The sequence below is a fragment of the Myotis yumanensis genome, unplaced genomic scaffold (genome assembly GCF_028538775.1).
Source record: "Myotis yumanensis isolate MYYU_CA2020_CCGP unplaced genomic scaffold, mMyoYum1.0.hap1 SCAF_15, whole genome shotgun sequence".
In the NCBI taxonomy this organism is placed as follows: Eukaryota; Metazoa; Chordata; class Mammalia; order Chiroptera; family Vespertilionidae; genus Myotis; species Myotis yumanensis.
Genome location: NW_027223766.1, coordinates 42297672 through 42314250, shown reverse-complemented (window position 1 = coordinate 42314250; position 16579 = coordinate 42297672). Strand labels below are relative to the sequence as shown.

Below are 16579 nucleotides of genomic sequence, written 5' to 3'. Positions count from 1 at the left end.
TTTTGTTCTTTCGCTAATCTATTTCAGATAACTTTTGTAAAATACAGTTAAGAATGAATTACTAGAAGATGAAATAAAATATATACACAATACAAGACCATTTTTAAAAATTAAATTCAATAGATACAAACATACTCTCTCAAATTACCATAAAATCTCTGTTTCCTCTCCATTTCTGAACTCATCTCGACAGGAACTGGTAAGTCTCCAGTGGTACCAGTCTGCACCTCAAGCACTACTTGGCACTGCCCTAACTAACCCCTCCGGGAGCAGTTTGCTTCCAGTTCCCACCAGTCTCCCTGGAAACCGAGCCACACTGCGGGAGCATTTCCTGGGCCTTCAGTCACATCCTCAGGTTTGCACTCACAACCATGGAAATGTCAAAGTATCATTCAAATACATCAAAATATGTATTTCTTTTCTGAAATTGTCTCTCAATTTCCACGAGTATTCACCATCAGTGCTTCTGCTGGTGTCAGGGCAGGTGCAATGGAAGGAAGTGTAGTCTACCAGTGCCATCTGCTCAGTCCTCCTGTCCCACTCTGATGGGCAGGCCTGCACGTGCTAAACAAATGAGCATAGTTTCCCATTGTAGTTCTACTAATTCAGTGTGTCCCGGGACCGTGTCACATTAGTAACAAAGGCTCTTGTGAAGCAATGAGGATCTGATAAAGCCTTTGTTCTCAAACCCTTTAATTAAAAAAAAAAATTAAATGCCTTGATCTGAAGAAGTAGCTCAGTTACTCTCAGTAAGTTTCCACAATCCAGTCACATGGTCGTATTAAAATGAACTAAGTCTCCATATTCAGGTTTAATATGTTTCAAATAACCAACTGGTGATGGTTAATGACACAATCAGGAAGAAAATTGAGTTACAATCAATTCCTCCATTACGCCATTCCATGAACCTGACTGCAAAACTTGCAACCCAGATTCTCTGCTCAATGATCCAATGGAAGGTGGAAACATTTCTTCAGAATTGAATACACAGAATTGAATGCAACCTGTTTTTCATGTATTACAGGAGTGCCTTTTCCGTTTTTAGTCCAAACTAAACTTTAGTCTCAAAGTTCTCCCTGAAAGAGGGTTACGCAAAATAGCTTATATGTGTTTGCTAATTATGGTAGGTAATTTTTTTCCTTAAAAAGTTATTTTTCTGCACCTTCAAACCAGATAAACTACAATCACTTCACAACTGTAAAAAAAAAAAAAGACATACATTAAAAAAAAAACTGTATAAACAGGAAAGAGGACATAAAATAAATTCATTCAAAAAACCATAGTCCAAGAAAGAATATAATAAATGCCATAAGAAAAGTACACTATAAACCATTTCTCCCAACAGAGAAAAGGGTATTATCTAGTAGGAGGAATCAGCAAATGGGGAAAATGGCACTTGAAGTGCATTTTAAATAATTTCAAATCCCATGAAAGCAAAACAAGTAAAGGTGGTCACAGTTAGCTAATGGCAAAAATAGAAAAACAACCCAGGCTTCCAACTTCCTTTCATGCTAAACCAAAGCCATTGATCTAATTTCCAAGGTCGAATCCTAAACTGTCACATTTTAGATTGGGAATCCTATCATCAATCAGGGGCTAGGATAGACCATATTTCCAAAATTATACCTATTTTGACTTCTTCCTAAAATATATTAAAATTTTGTTTCTCTTTCCTAAATAAACCAACCACCAGACCAGAGCTTCCCACCAGGTGTAGGTACAATGACACATAGTGGGAGGCAGACACTGGACTCCAATAGGTCAAGTAGAAGTGGACCTCTTCAGTCCTCAGGCAACCAGCACAGCACAGAGGACTGGAGCTCCCAGGATGGTGATCTCTGGGCAACCTTGTTTGGGACTCCTGAGTCCAATTCCCTCCCCTAGAGATGGTGATTTATGAGCCTCCTCCCACACCCACTGCTCCTCTGTCAGGCACTGAACATAGCCAGGGAGTTGCTCAAGCCCCTGGATAGGGATTTATTGGCTAGCTACAGAACATACCACTGCCCCACGAAACTGCTGGAGGAGTCTCCATCCGAGGTGTCCAAGAAGACAGTACACAGCCGAAGGTGCTGACAGCTTGGAGGGAAGGGGGACGGGAGGTGCTGGAAGGCTAAGATGATGGCCCCAAATCACTGCATTCACATATATCACATATTTCTGTCTGCTGGCAACTGATGGATCCTTGTAGTAGTAAACAAGCTAGTCACAAGGTCATTGCTCAAAAAGATGTATGTATATATTGCAATAAGAGTTTGGTCATTATTTTGAAATATTTTTATATAAAAATTTTTATTTATTTCTAATTCTATTTGTTTATTCTTAGAAATTTTAACATATTTGTCATGAAAAAGAAAAAACTGTTAAATTTTAACTCTTAGAAATTTGAATGGCAGTAAAAAATAGTCCAAAAAATGTTAATACCTATTAGGTGATAGTTTCTCATCAATAGAGACTGTTCAAGGATTTTATAAGGATCACAATTTAAAAATCTTGATTAGGAATTGTATAAAGTCATTTCAAACATAAAATCTGATATTAAAAAGTTATGTATTTATGTATGGCTCTAAGAAGATAACTGTGGAAGTCACAGGAGCAACCTTGTATAGATTTAAAATATTAACAATAACAACGAAAGTCCTTGTCCCATGTATGGTGTAGTTTCCTTCAACTGCAGCAGTACATAAAAGCAAACAGCAGTGCCTTTCCAGGATTACCCAATAGGTCCTAGCCTTTTTTGTCTGGGAATTTACAGTGTCTATAGAGATAGAAGAGCCACAGATACACAGTTAACTATAAGACAAAGAGAAATTTACATTTCATTTAGAATTGTGTTCATTTAGAAATAAAAAATAAAACATCAATAATAATAAACATCTGTTTTTAATCACTTACTAAAAAAAAAAGTTATGTACCCCCAAGGTAAAATTAAGGAAATAATCCCATTTGCAATAGAATCAAAAAGAATTATTTAACCAAGGAGGCAAAGACTTATATACTGAAAATTATATAACAGCGCTGAAATTAGAGTAGACATAAATAAATAGAAAGACATACCATGTTCATGGATTGTTAAAATGGCAATACTACCCAAAGCAATCAATCTATAGATATAATGCAATCTCCATCAAAATTTCAATTATATTTTATTTTTCAAAGAAACAGAACAAAAACACCTAAATTTCATATTCAAGGGACCTTGAATAGCCAAAACAATCTTGAAAAAGCATAAAGTTGGAGGACTCACATAATCTGATTTCAAAACTTACTACAGTAATCAAAACAGTGTGGTGCTGCCATAAAGATGGACATATAGACCATTGGAATAGAACAGAGAGTACAGAAATAAATCTTCTCATATACAATCAAATGATTTTCAACAAGAGCACCAAGCCAATTTAGTGGGAAAGAATACTCTTTTCAACAAATGATACTAGGAAAAACTGGCTATCCACATATAAAAGAATGAAGTTGGGTCCTTACCTTATACTATCTACAAAAATTAACTCAAAATGGATCAAAGATCCATGTAAGAGCTATAACTATAAAATACTTAGAAGAAAACATAAGGATAAATCTTCATGATTTGGGGTCGGCCATGCATCCTTACATGACCACATTTAGCTGCAAGGGAAGCTAGACAATGTAGACTTTATGTCTAGTATATATTATAGAAAAGGGTAGAATGGATTTGGGGGAACAAGATCTCTGCCACATACTTTTTTCTAAGAATATTAATGAGAAAAGATATTTTTAAACTTCTGAAAAACAGAGGGAAATATATATGCAAAACATATGAATTATTTAATCGACAGATAATACTTGGTGACATTATGAATTTGAGGATCTAGTCACAAGCTGGTCTCAACTGAAAGCTGCCCAGAGCTCAAAGGCAGTCTGGACGAGTTTAGGTTGGAAAGGTTTCATGGAGGAAATGAGCTGGGTGATGAAGAATGTGCAAAATTGTGAAATAGATGAGGGAGGGCAATTGAGACGAAACTTGACAGCAAAGGCAAGGAGGCTAGCAGGGCAGTTTGGCTGGGGCAGAAGCATGTGGAAGTACTTTATAAACCAAACACAGTATGAACATTGTCTTTATCATATAGAAAGAATTGGGAGGTAAGGTTAAAGAAGGCTGAAGCGTTCGAGAAAAGCTTGAATACGGAAGGGAGGCTTTTGTCATTCTGGCTCTGCCAGTTACTGGATGTGTGGCCTCAGAGTTGCTTTGCGTTAAATACTAGCATCTAGTCAACATTCAATAAATAGTAGGATTAAGAAAAGATGTGAGTAGTCGAGTAACATGGTAACTTTTTAAAGAGTTAGTAGCAATCTGGTAGCCAGGGTAAGAGTGATGTGAGAAGGAAAATCTAAAGTTAGACAGCAAAGCAATCTCACCCGGCATAGCTTATGCACAGAGCTTTGCACTTTATGCTTTAGACAAAGAAAAACTGGAGTTGGCAGAAGGAATTTTGGAGGCAGTGGTATCAGCTAAGAGTATTGCCAAAGTCCATGCCCAGTATTGCTGAAGTCCAGGAGGGCCTGAAATAAGACAGTAGCTGTGAGGATGGGGCTATGAAAGGAACTTGCAGGAGGGAGGTGAAGGAAAGGAAAAAAGGCTCCGGCTTAGGTGACTTTGGATTTTATTGGTTTTTGATAATTCTCTTAGGGAGAGAGTTTAGACTGTGGAGATAATGCAGGGACATCCAAATGATGAAGGCTCCCCATTACCCAATGGATATAGAGTTCTGACAGAAGAGCTGTCTGGACCAGAGGCCTGTATAGGTGTACCAGTTAATAATGCAGATTTTGTAATCAAAGAAAACATGGTAATTTCAAGAGAAACATCAAAAGTGCTTTATTCAAAGTAATGTCCATCACTATCTACACATTTCCCAAATCTTTCAGGTAATTTGTAGATACCGTCCCAATAGAACTTCTCTTGTCTTGAGGCAAACCATTCAGAGAACCAATTTTCCACTTCTTCGTACGTTTTGAAGTGCTGCTCAGAAAGTGCATGTGCCATCGATCGGAACAAGTGATAATCTGAAGGAGCAAGGTCTGGTGACTATGGTGGGTGGGTTAATACTTCCCGGGTGGCCCGAGGCCAGGACAGTTAATACTTCCCAGATCTTTTAACGTGTCTTTAACTGGTTTTGAAGTGTGTGATGGTGCGTCATCATGAAGCAAAATTACTTTGCCATGTCTTCTGGCAAATTCTGGTCATTTTATGATCAAAGCGTGGTTCAAATTGATTATTTGTTGTCAGTAGTGATCAGTATTAAAGGTTTCACCTGGTTTTAGAAGCTCATAATACACCACACCTTCCCGATCCCACCAAAAACAGAGCATTGTCTTCTTTCTGAAGCGATTTGGCCTTGCAGTCGATGTTGATAATTGACCTGAGTCAACCCAATATTTTGTGCATTTGGGATTCTCAAAATAAATCCACTTTTCATCGCCAGTCACAATTCAATGCAAAAAAGACTTTCTTAAGTGCCACTGAAGCAACATTTTTACTGATGACTTTTTAGTTTTCCACTTGTCTTTCGTTCAGTTGATGTGGCACCCATTTTCCTTCCTTTCAAATCTTTCCCATTGCTTGTAAATGATCATAAATTGTTTGCTGAGCAAGGTTTAATCTTTCTGCAAGTTGCTTCTGAGTCTGACACGCATCTTCATCCAATAATGCTTGTAATTGTTAGTCTTCAAATTTTTTCGGTTGACCTGGATGTTCTTTGTCTTTCACATCGAAATCATCACTTTTAAAGCGTTGAAACCAGCGTTCACAGTATCTTGAGATGGAGCATGTTCACCATAGGCTTCCTGAAGTATATGATAACTTTCAGAAACACTTTTCTTCAAAATAAATGAATTAAAGCTTCCCACAATGCTTTTTTTGGCACAAAATTCGACATTTTCAAGCGTAAAAATATCTATGATGTTAACATCTTCAGAAAATTTGACATATGAAGTTTTGAAGCTTGTTGTCAATACAACAAAAGAGCATACATATCAAATCGCATATATATCAACATATGTGTAACTCCATCTATTGAAAAAAAATCTGCATTATTGACCGGTACATAGTAAGTTTGGAAGCCCTGTGAAATAAGGATAGCTGAAACTAGCAGAAGAGGAGCTCCCCGAGAGAAAGCCTGTTGAACAGAATCCTGAAGAAGGTCAACACTTTCACCAGCAAAGAAAAAAAGGAGCCAGAAGAGGGGACATAAAATGAGAGATGGAAGAACTGGGAGATAGTGGCGTCAAAGGAACCGAGAGAAGGAGGAGTGACTGATAGAGGCTTCGACAGTCACAAAGCCCTGAAGAGATCAGCAGACTGCTCCGTTTTCGGAGCACGGATGCTGGAGTTGCACGGGAAAGATTAGCTGGCCCCAGACATGCTGACCTCTGGCTGGAATGAAGAATAGTTCAGGAAGCCGCTTAAAGAAATTTGCCGCTGCCGAACCGGTTTGGCTCAGTGGATAGAGCGTCGGCCTGCGGACTGAAGGGTCCCAGGTTCAATTCCGGTCAAGGGCATGTACCTTGGTTGCGGGCACATCCCCCATGGGGTGCGTGCAGGAGGCAGCTGATCGATTTCTCTCATTGATGTTTCTAACTCTCTATCCCTCTCCCTTATTCTCTGTAAAAAATCAATAAAATATATTTTTTTTTAAAAAGAAATTTGCCACTACACAGCTATACCAAGGCAATGAGAAGATGGAGGAGTTGTGACGTCCTCTATGTGCCTCTCTCCCTTGGTCTCTCTCTTGGTAGTGGGCCAAAGGCCTGACAGGGCGAATGTGGAAGATGCTAGCAGGCACAGCCCTAACCCTCTCCTCCTCAGAGCCCCTGCTAGACTGTGAACTTTTCAAGACGTATCCTCAACATTGATCACTACACTGTGAATTTAGAAGGTACTCAGGTTTGTTGAATAAAAAGCCAAAAGCAAATAAGATAATTGGCCAACAAGAGAAATAAGTGCTGGAGGACATAAGCAAATAATACAGAGAAGTCGCTATAGCTCTTGAAATCCAGTCCAGACGATAGCAGGAATTAGGCTCTGCTACCTCCTATCTAGCTGCTTAACCTTGGACAAGTTCATTAAATCCACAGTAAGAAACACAATAAAACCCATCCTAAATATAGTACTCGCCTAAAGGACAATATACATAATGTATGTGGCAAAGTACTTATTGTTACTCAACTCTCCAGAAGTCTGACGTGAAAACATTTAGTACATTTTTAAAGGAACCATAACTACAAGTTGACCACTTATTTTCAATCAACACCATCAAGTGATGTTTACTACAACCAGCAACTGCACAGCCTCATCACGATAAAACCATGGATATAAAACCTTTCTCTCATAGAATTTCATTAAAGAGTTTAAAGAAATTAAATGAGGCCATTTATGTAAACAAACGTTAACAGTGAATAGCATCCACAACAAAAATCAATGAGCCCCTCTTAAAAATGTACCTGTAAGAAGGTCTCGTACCCAGTCAGCACCATTGTTACTAAGCCAAAGCTTCTATCACCCTCATTTGGCAAAAAGAAGAAAAGAAAACATACAGCTTTTTTCTACATTTGCTATTTAAAAATGAAATAAAAGCCAGAGGAAAAACAGCAGCCCTCTAAATTGTACTTACAAAGTCTGCTTCTGTCAGAGTTGGTGGCTCTGAAACAAGATAAAACATTACATTATCTCACTCAGATCTGATTTCCTTTGAAAGCACCTCGCCCTCCCTTACACATGGGCAAGCTCGGTGAACTGGGAGCCCTCGGGGCACTTTCCGCACATGGACTGAACCTCACGCTGGAATTCGAGGTTAAAATGAGGGGGGAGGCCTCTGGAACCAGCGGGTCACGGGCTCCCTGTGATGATGACTCCAGCTGCACAGCAGATAATTAAGCAAATTAAAATAACCTGGTGCCATCGGGGCAGTGTCCACGGGGGGAGGGGAAGAGATGGTGAAAATGGTAACAAAACGCTCCGGGGAAATGGGGGGGGATGGGGGGGGGTGTTTTCCGAGGTTTGGGAGCGGGGACGCGGGGCGGGGACGGTAACACGGGCGGCGGCGTCGGGGTCCGGGCGCCCGTCCGCCCCGTCCCGCGGGCCGCCACCTACCCGCGGTGAGCCGCCGCTCCGGCATGCCGCCCCCTTGCGCTCCGCGCGTCCGCCGGGCCGTCAGGGCCCCATCGGCGTCGGGCCCAGCGCCCACAGCGCCGGCCGGTCCGTCCCGGGAGCGCAGCCGACGCGGAGCGCGCGGCCCGGCCGGTGCGGTGCGGCCCCGCCTCGCCCGAGTTGCTATGGAGCTTGGACAATGCGGGCGCCGAGCGGCGGGCGGCCCGGGGCCAGGGCGCGGCGCCCGAGGCCGGGACGGTGGCCAGACTGGCGGGGGCCCCAGGCCGCCGCCGAGAGACGGGGACCACGCGCGCCCCGAACCCACCCGGGCGCCCCCTCCCCGCCCCCCAGGGCCCTGGAGACGCGCGTCGTTACAGGCGGGTTCTCCCAAAACTGGAGGCCCCTGTCCGGCCGGGCAATGGGACGACCCACAGTAAGAAAAGGCCCCCGGGCCTGAGAAGAGGACGGAGAAGGGAGCAGGGGGCTCAAGAGTTTTCTTGCTAATGAAAGAGGACGTTCGACACGCATCTCGAGTTCATTTCCAGTCGCATGGATGCCTGTGTAACAAGCGAGTATCATTCCTGAGCTCTAGGGAGCCCATGTGAAGCCAGGTCTTTCCCGGATTTTTGCTCCCATTGGTGAGGACTGCTGCATTTTCAAGATATCTAAGCTTTAAAAATTACCCGAGGAGGCCATTGTAGAGGGGACAGTAACTTTAGGATGCTTGTAGTGTATCAGAAAAACTTGCGTTGAGTTTAAGTGAAAAGTGAAATTTGAAACAACTTGTAATTAGAAAAAAATGAACATTTAAGTCATGGTCAACTCAAATTTCCAGCCCAGTCCTCTCCTTTGGAGCCCAAGAACTGTAAATCCTGCTTGCTGTACACTATGCTGGCTTTTCCTTGCATGCTCCCAAATCCAAGTGTCCAAAAGGAAATGTACATTTTCCTGCTCCTTATCTTCAAATTTCACCTTCCTACAAAAACTCCAAGTTCAGTATGTAGTACCAAGTGACTTGAAGCAAAAACCACATATTCAGTCAAGTACTGGGTCCTAATTCTGTGGGAGGTTAGTAAGAAGCTAGGGGAATTCCTTGACAGGTGGAATAAGGGAAATTGAGACAAAATAGTTAAACAAGGGCAAACAATTTGAGCAATTTACAGTCAGCTAATCACAAGGTTTTATCTTTCCCAACTGAGGACCCTTAGGAGCAGCAAATGGTTTACACAGTCCAGACCTTGCCTGGGCAGACCGGCTTCAGTCCTGGTCCCTCTTCAATAACGTTCTTTAACAATAAAACCAACCAGAAAATAACCCTAACCCCTCTATATACACATTTTGACGAATCAACGTATTGAAGGACACACCTGAAAAGCGAATGAGTATTCTGTTGGGACCCTCCTCTGAGACTTCCCCTAGGATCCCCACTGACCCGAGAGAGATAAAAAGCCTCAAGACAAAAGAAGCTATGGGCCACACGCCCATGTCTTGTCTCTCTGCTCTTTTTCTAAGGTCCCTCTGAGACTTGCATCCAGGGGAGCAGTGGGCAACAGCAGCTGGTCCTGGGCTTACCCCCCTGAACCTGTCTCTAGGGCCCCTTTTCCTCTAACGTCCCAGTGAGCTCCCTTCTGTCACTGAAACTTTAATTTCTCGAAGCCAAAGCAGTCCCACCTGGACTCTCTCCTGTTGCTGCTTCTATCCTAAGCCTTTCCTTCGTTTCGCTGTCCCCAGCTTTAATACACGTACTCTCAGCTTTAATAAACACACTCTACCCTCAGCGCACTCTCTCTCACTAGGGTATGCCCACACCTCACATCACTGCTGATTTTCTCCTAAACCAGTGATGGCGAACCTTTTGAGCTTGGGGTGTCAGCATTTTGAAAAACCCTAACTTAACTCTGGTGCCGTGTCACATATAGAAATTTTTTGATATTTGCAACCATAGTAAAACAAAGACATATTTTTGATATTTTTTATATATTTAAATGCCATTTAACAAAAAAAAAATCAAAAAAATGAGTTCGCGTGTCACCTCTGACACGCATGTCATAGGTTCGCCATCACTGTCCTAAACTGTCAGGGATCCCACGGAACTTGCAACCAGGGGAACATAAGGCAGCAGCAGCTTATCTGGGGCATATCCCCTGAACCTATCTCCAAGGCCCCCGTTTCTCTGACTTTTTCTGATTGCTTCTTCTTCCTTAAGCCCTTCCTTTGTTTTATTGCCCCCGGCTTAATAAGCACACTCTCCAAATCACCTGGGCTGCTATAGTGAAATCTTTCCTACACAAAGTCAAGAACCCACACACTACCAGTGGGGCCTGCTCCAAGCGCAGACCCCGTCAATAACAATTCTACCTTAAGCTATTGTGGGAATCTGTAAGATTCTCTCCACCCCCACTAACAATCACAGCCTTAGTACAGGTACCCATTTGGACTGTTGTAAAAACTCCCTAAGTTGTTCCTCTTATAGTCTTTTCTCTCAGTGGAGTTCCCCGTAAATCCATCCTCCATGCTGAAAGCAAAATAATCTATCTAAATGCAAATCTGACCTCCTTACAACCATCAGTGACTCCATACTTGCCTCCTACAGTGAGAGTGGGGGTAGGGGGTCGCTAATGCCAGCCAGGAGCCTGCAGGTATGTGAATGTTAGGCAAGGAGTAAGACAATGGGGGGCTTTTATTGCAAGGAACCATAACACCTGCCTTTTCAGTATTACATAGACAAAGACAAATAAACCACCACCTTGGCCAAACAAAATCAGAGGGCCAAATGGAGTGAAGGGAGAGTAGAAGAAAAGAACAGAAAGGTAAAGGGAAGTGGAAGAAACAAATCATGAAAGGCTTTGTGGGCCCCGAGTGAAATTCAAACCATAGGAGTTTTGAATGGAGAAGTACCCGTACGGTGATTTTACTTTTATTTGAAAAGGAGCACTCTGGGTGCTGTATAGAGAATGTGAATGACCACAAGTAGACGCAGGCAAGAGCTGATGGCTCATACCCATAGCAGTAACTCAGATTCTGCATTTTTTTTAAAGGTAGAGCCAAGAGAATTTCCAGACAAGTTGGATATGGGAATGTCACAGCATTAAGTTGTTGAGAATAACTCCCAAGGATTTTGGCATGAGCATCCAGAAGGCTGGAGTCGCCACCATCAGAGATGGAAAAAGCTAAGTGGACCACCTTGTGGGGGAGATTTTAATAAGGCTATTCGCCACCCAAGTGAAGATGTTGAGTTTGCAGTTCATAGGGGAGCCTGGAATTTGGGAGACATGAATTTGAGAGGTGACAGATACATGGGCATGTCAGGCATTTTCTTGTGCTGATTCTGCTGCCAGGGAAGCCCTTCTGGTCTTTATCAGGCCGAATTTTATCATCCTTCAATACTCAGCGTGGGTGTCATCTTTCCTGATATACCTTCCCATGAGTCACTTTCATTGGCTTCTCTGCTTGCTTCTGTATACTCTTAAAACCATATTACTATTAAAATAATCTGTACAAAGAGGTGCACCCTCTACCCTCAGTACCACCCACCAGACAATAAACTCCTGGGGACTGAAGGAAATATGTTTTATATTATGCCCCACTCCCATAACTCACTACTGAGTGCCTACCACTCAGTACATATTTATTGAAACACCTTCTCTCCATTGTAATCATTCTGCACTGTGTCCTGTTCACAGAGATTTATCTGTTTTAGATAAATTGCACACTTATGGGCCTCCAACAAAAACCCTAAAAGATTGCTATTATTCACAATTTAGGAAACTGAGACTTAGAAAGGTGAGATACTTTGTTCAAAGACAAACAGTTTGAAAGTGTAGAAGCCAGAAGTTGATCCAGATCTGTCAAATCTAAAGCCTTTGCTCTTTTTAAAAAAAAGATTGATTTTTTTGAGAGAGGAAGGGAGAAGATGGGTGAGGGAGTGAAAGAAAAACATTGATGTGAGAGTGAAACATAGATTGGCTGCCTTCCACACTACCCCAAGGGGGATGGCGCCTAAAACCTGGGCATGCACCTTGACCAGGAACCAAATTGGCAACCTTTTGATGCATGGGACGACATCCAACCATGAGCCACACTGGCCAGGGCCAAAGTCTTTGCTCTTTAACAACCATGCTATGCAGCCTTTCTCTCTAAAAATAATCTCATGTGATTTAAGAAAATCACACAAGAGCACAGCTGGTGTGGTTCAGCAGTTGAGCAGCAACCAGGAGGTTGTTGGTTCTATTCCGGGTCAGGGCATATGCTGTGGTTTTGAGCTCAATATCCAGTAGGGGGCATGCAGAAGGCAGCCAATGATTAATGTCTCTCATCATTGATGTTTCTCTCTCTCCCGTCCTCTCTCTGAAATAAATAAAAACATCTCAAATTTTTGCATTGTGATTTTGATTCTCTCAACCCCCCACCTCCATGGGATTTTATGTATGCAATATGGGTAAGGGCATGCACTGAAGAAATATCCTATATAATAAAAGCCTAATATGCAAATTGTTTGACTGGGAGTTCGACTGCTCACTATGACGTGCGCTGACCACGAGGGGGCGTCGCGGAACATGGTGGGCTTCGGCGACGCGGCACTGGCAGCAGGCGGCAGTGGAGGCACTGCTGGCCCTGGTGGGCCCCCGATGAGAGCAGGACCATGGGTAAGCTGGGCCGCAGCTACCAGGACCACAGCGGCCAATTGGGCTCCCCGTGGGTTCGTGCAGGAGCCGGTCTCATGAGGCTGGCCAGGAGAGAGTGCGCACTGCCCGCCTGGTTTCCATGCAGAGCTGCTGGGTGGCCCAAAGGCCCATGCTGCGCTCAGGCCCACGGCATCCAGCCGTGCTCACCCCATCTCTGTGTGGGGATTCATGCACAGTGACTCAGGTGGAGGGAGGCCCTGGGGCCCAGGTGCTGCCCAGGGCCCAGAGGTCAGCTGGGACCTGCCCTTCGACACCAGATGCTCACGCTTCGATTGCCGGCCAGTCCTAGAGACCACACCCATGCACGAATTTCAGGCACAGGGCCTCTAGTAATTATATAACCCTTTTTCTGTCAGTCATTCTTGGATGCAAATGAAAGTCTCCAACCAGAAAATCCCTCCTTTAAACCAAATAACCCAGGAAGTTTGGGACCATTCTCTCTCTCAACTGGTCTGCTCCTCGCTTGGAGTGTATTTTCAACAAATCCACTTTGCTTTACTTTTGTTTTCATTGTCCTTAAATTCTTTTCTGTGCCAATGAGAAGAACCAAGGTGCCAGCCGGTAACCCCAGTCAGTAACATCTCCCTATTTTAACCTTTCTTATATACAGTGCATGTCTAATGTACTATCTAATCTATAAATACTTTTCTTAAATTTATTGAACCACCCCCTACTAGCCTTAAACAAATCACTTCCAGCACTCATTTCAGGGGTATCTTTCAGTAGGTAATATACAGCATATTCACTTTTTCACATAACATTGCCTCTGAAATTCTATTACCGCTAATGCTTTTTGTTTACCCAAATGAACAACAAATTTTCTTACCCCTTTGCCTGTGATCATTGTTTCATGAATACTTTCACACCTTTAGCAACATCAGCACTCTTGATGGCCTCTTTATGTTTTAATTGTATTAATTGTCCATTTCACCAGCAAAAAAAAAAAAAATATTCACAGCACAATTTCCTGAGATGTTAACAATACAAGGTGTAGCAGTAAACTGACTCATGCTTGAGCACTCTCTCCGTTGTCGCCTGAGAGATGCTTTTTGTCATGCTGAGGTAACAGCTTGAAAGAGTTGTTGGGTTGAAAACTGAAGTTTTATTCAACCACCAAGGCATTTTTTCTGTGAACAACTTGGTCAAGAACTGAATTGTTCAAGATGGGAGACATTTGAGAACTGAGGTTTGACTGTATATCGAGAAGTGCAACTATCATCAGAATCTATTATAGACCATTTTTATCACCTCAAAGAAACTTCTTTAGCTATCATCTCCTATTCTGCCCTCCCCAGCAACCACTAATCTACCCTCTGTATCTCTATATTTGCCTATTCTGGATATTGCATATAAATGGAATCATACCATATGTTGGTCTTTTGTGACTGGTTTCTTTCACTTAACATAAGGTTTTAAAGCTTCACCCATGTTGTGGCATGAATCAGTACTTCTTACCTTTTAATTTCTGAATAATATTCCATTGCATGGATATACCATAATTTGTCCATTCATGAGTTAATAATCATTTGGGTTGTTCCTACTTTTTGGTTATTATGAATCATGCTGCTATGAACATTTATGTACAAATTTTTGTGTGGGCATATGTTTTCTTGGATATATACCTAGAGGTGGAATTACTAGGTCAAAAGGTAATTTAAATGGTTTAGCAAATCTGTGTTTGACTTTTTAAGGAACTTCCAGACTGTTTTCCAAATTGGCCAAACCATTTTATATTGCTACCAGCAGTGGATGAGGGTTCTGATTTCACTACATTCTCCCTGACACTCGTTATCTGACTTTTTTATTATAGCCATCCTACTGGGTCTGAAGTGGTTATCTCTTTGAGGTTTTGATTTGCATTTCCCTGATGACTAGGTTTTACTTTTAAAACTAATTTTATTCTGTCTCTGGCCCTCAAACCAGCTAGTTTTTTCAAAAAGGCAATTTTCTGCAACAATCTATTTCATTGTTGAAAACCAATGCAGTTCAAAACCAGAAGTTTATAATGGAAAATATATCTACACAAATGGAATTAACTTGCCCTGGTGAGTTTGGCTCATTGGATAGAGCACTGGCCTGCAGACTGAAGGGTCCTGTATTCAATTCCAGTCAAGACCATGTAACTCAGTTGCAGGCTTGATCCCCAGGGCAAGTGTGGGAGGCAACCAATCAATGTGTCTCTCTCACATTAATGTTTCTGTCTCTCCCCCTCCCTTCCACTCTCTCTAAAAGTCAATGGAAAAAATATCCTTGGGTGAGGATTAATATAAATAAAGAATAAATTCCTTTATAATAAACGGATAAATGGGATTAACTTTTTGTTTATTCCCTTTTGGTTCTGGACATATTGTTAGCAAATGTGAGGGATCTGTTTGAGGTGGCCTTAGACACTGACTTTGCAGTACACCTGCAATGCAACTGGGGGGCTTTGGAGAGCATCTGTCTCCCTGAGAAACAGCTCAAACTGTTATATGAGAAGCCAACATAACCATGGAACAAGGAAGAAGTGATATCATCATTTTAAGCTTCTGTGGACAAAGAAAAATGATCAGGTTACAAATATGAGCCCCAAAGCAGATGTCACAAAGGCTAACTTGAATTGCAAGGATTAACTTGCATTAGGGCTACTCTATGTAGACTGCTTAGGGCAAGAGGATGCATTAATTTAATGATCCTCCCAAATACTGCTGGAGAGACTGGTTGTGTGTGTGTGTGTGTGTGTGTGTGTGTCCTTGACAATCAAGAGCAAAATGTCAGGCGTCCTCCCTGTTTAATCATTTAAAAGTACCAGTCCTTCCTTAGGCTTGGTGTGGTAAGGTACAACTTAAGCCTAGTTCTAAACCTTTCTGTGTGTAAACAAGAATAGCAGCACCAAAGGCTGAAATTCATCTTATCATTGTGATTTTAATTTTTGATGGCAATGGGATATATTATATGGCTAAAAGTCTGAATACAAATGGACAATGGTCAGACCACATATGACAGAACTTTGACCATAACCTCTGTAGCAATCAGACTTGGACACCAAACTACAGCCTCTGCAGCAAAAGGCCCAGAATGGTCAGAACTTGATCAGTAACTACCAATTTTTGTCCCCACTTCTAACTCTGGACCAATCACAGAAAGTCATCTATGCTTTCCACACCCATCACATAGGTTCCAGTTAGTCTGTTCCCGACTACCCCAGGACAACACCTAAACCAAGCACCACCTTCTGCAGAAATGAGAATGCTGGAAGGAAATAACTGGTAATGTGCCACCACTATTCCTCACCTTCTATTCCTCTGGCTCCACAGTCCCTGGTAAGGGAGCCAGGAGGGCAGAGCCACTGGGCAAGTAAACACAGGTGGCTAAGGCACAGACCCAGCTGCCAACAAGGTGTTCTGTTAAGTCATCCTAGAAAACTGCACTCTTGCAAGCCAGCTAAAATATTTTAATTAGCAACTCTGAGTAATAATTACCAAAATTTATTCTATATGTACTTTAAAAATTAAGTCAAGGAACATTTCCCCTATCTGGCAATGTCACAGTACATCAATGTCAAATACACAAAAGCTAAATTTCTTTTTTTTGAAGGACAGCCAAAATCACCATGAATAAGTCTTTGGTGCCCTCTTGTGGCATATTTAGTGAGAACTTTGAATTATTTACCCTCCTCCACAAAGAAACAATGAGTATTCCAGTCTTTTAAATGTAAAGCATTTTCTATGTTACACTATTTTCGAGAGACACAATTTTAAATAAAGCTTTATAAATAAATTAATTCAAA

General features: G+C 42.1%; 1 protein-coding gene across 1 annotated transcript in view; it reads right to left on the bottom strand.

The window, feature by feature from the left end:
* RGS22 (regulator of G protein signaling 22) overlaps positions 1–7667 on the bottom strand; it is a 110151-nt gene extending 102484 nt beyond the window's left edge. The window contains exon 1 of the mRNA XM_070391866.1: positions 7650–7667. The gene's annotated coding sequence lies outside the window, so the exon portion shown is untranslated. The remainder of the gene's footprint in view (positions 1–7649) is intronic.
* Between the last annotated feature and the right edge of the window lie 8912 nt (positions 7668–16579).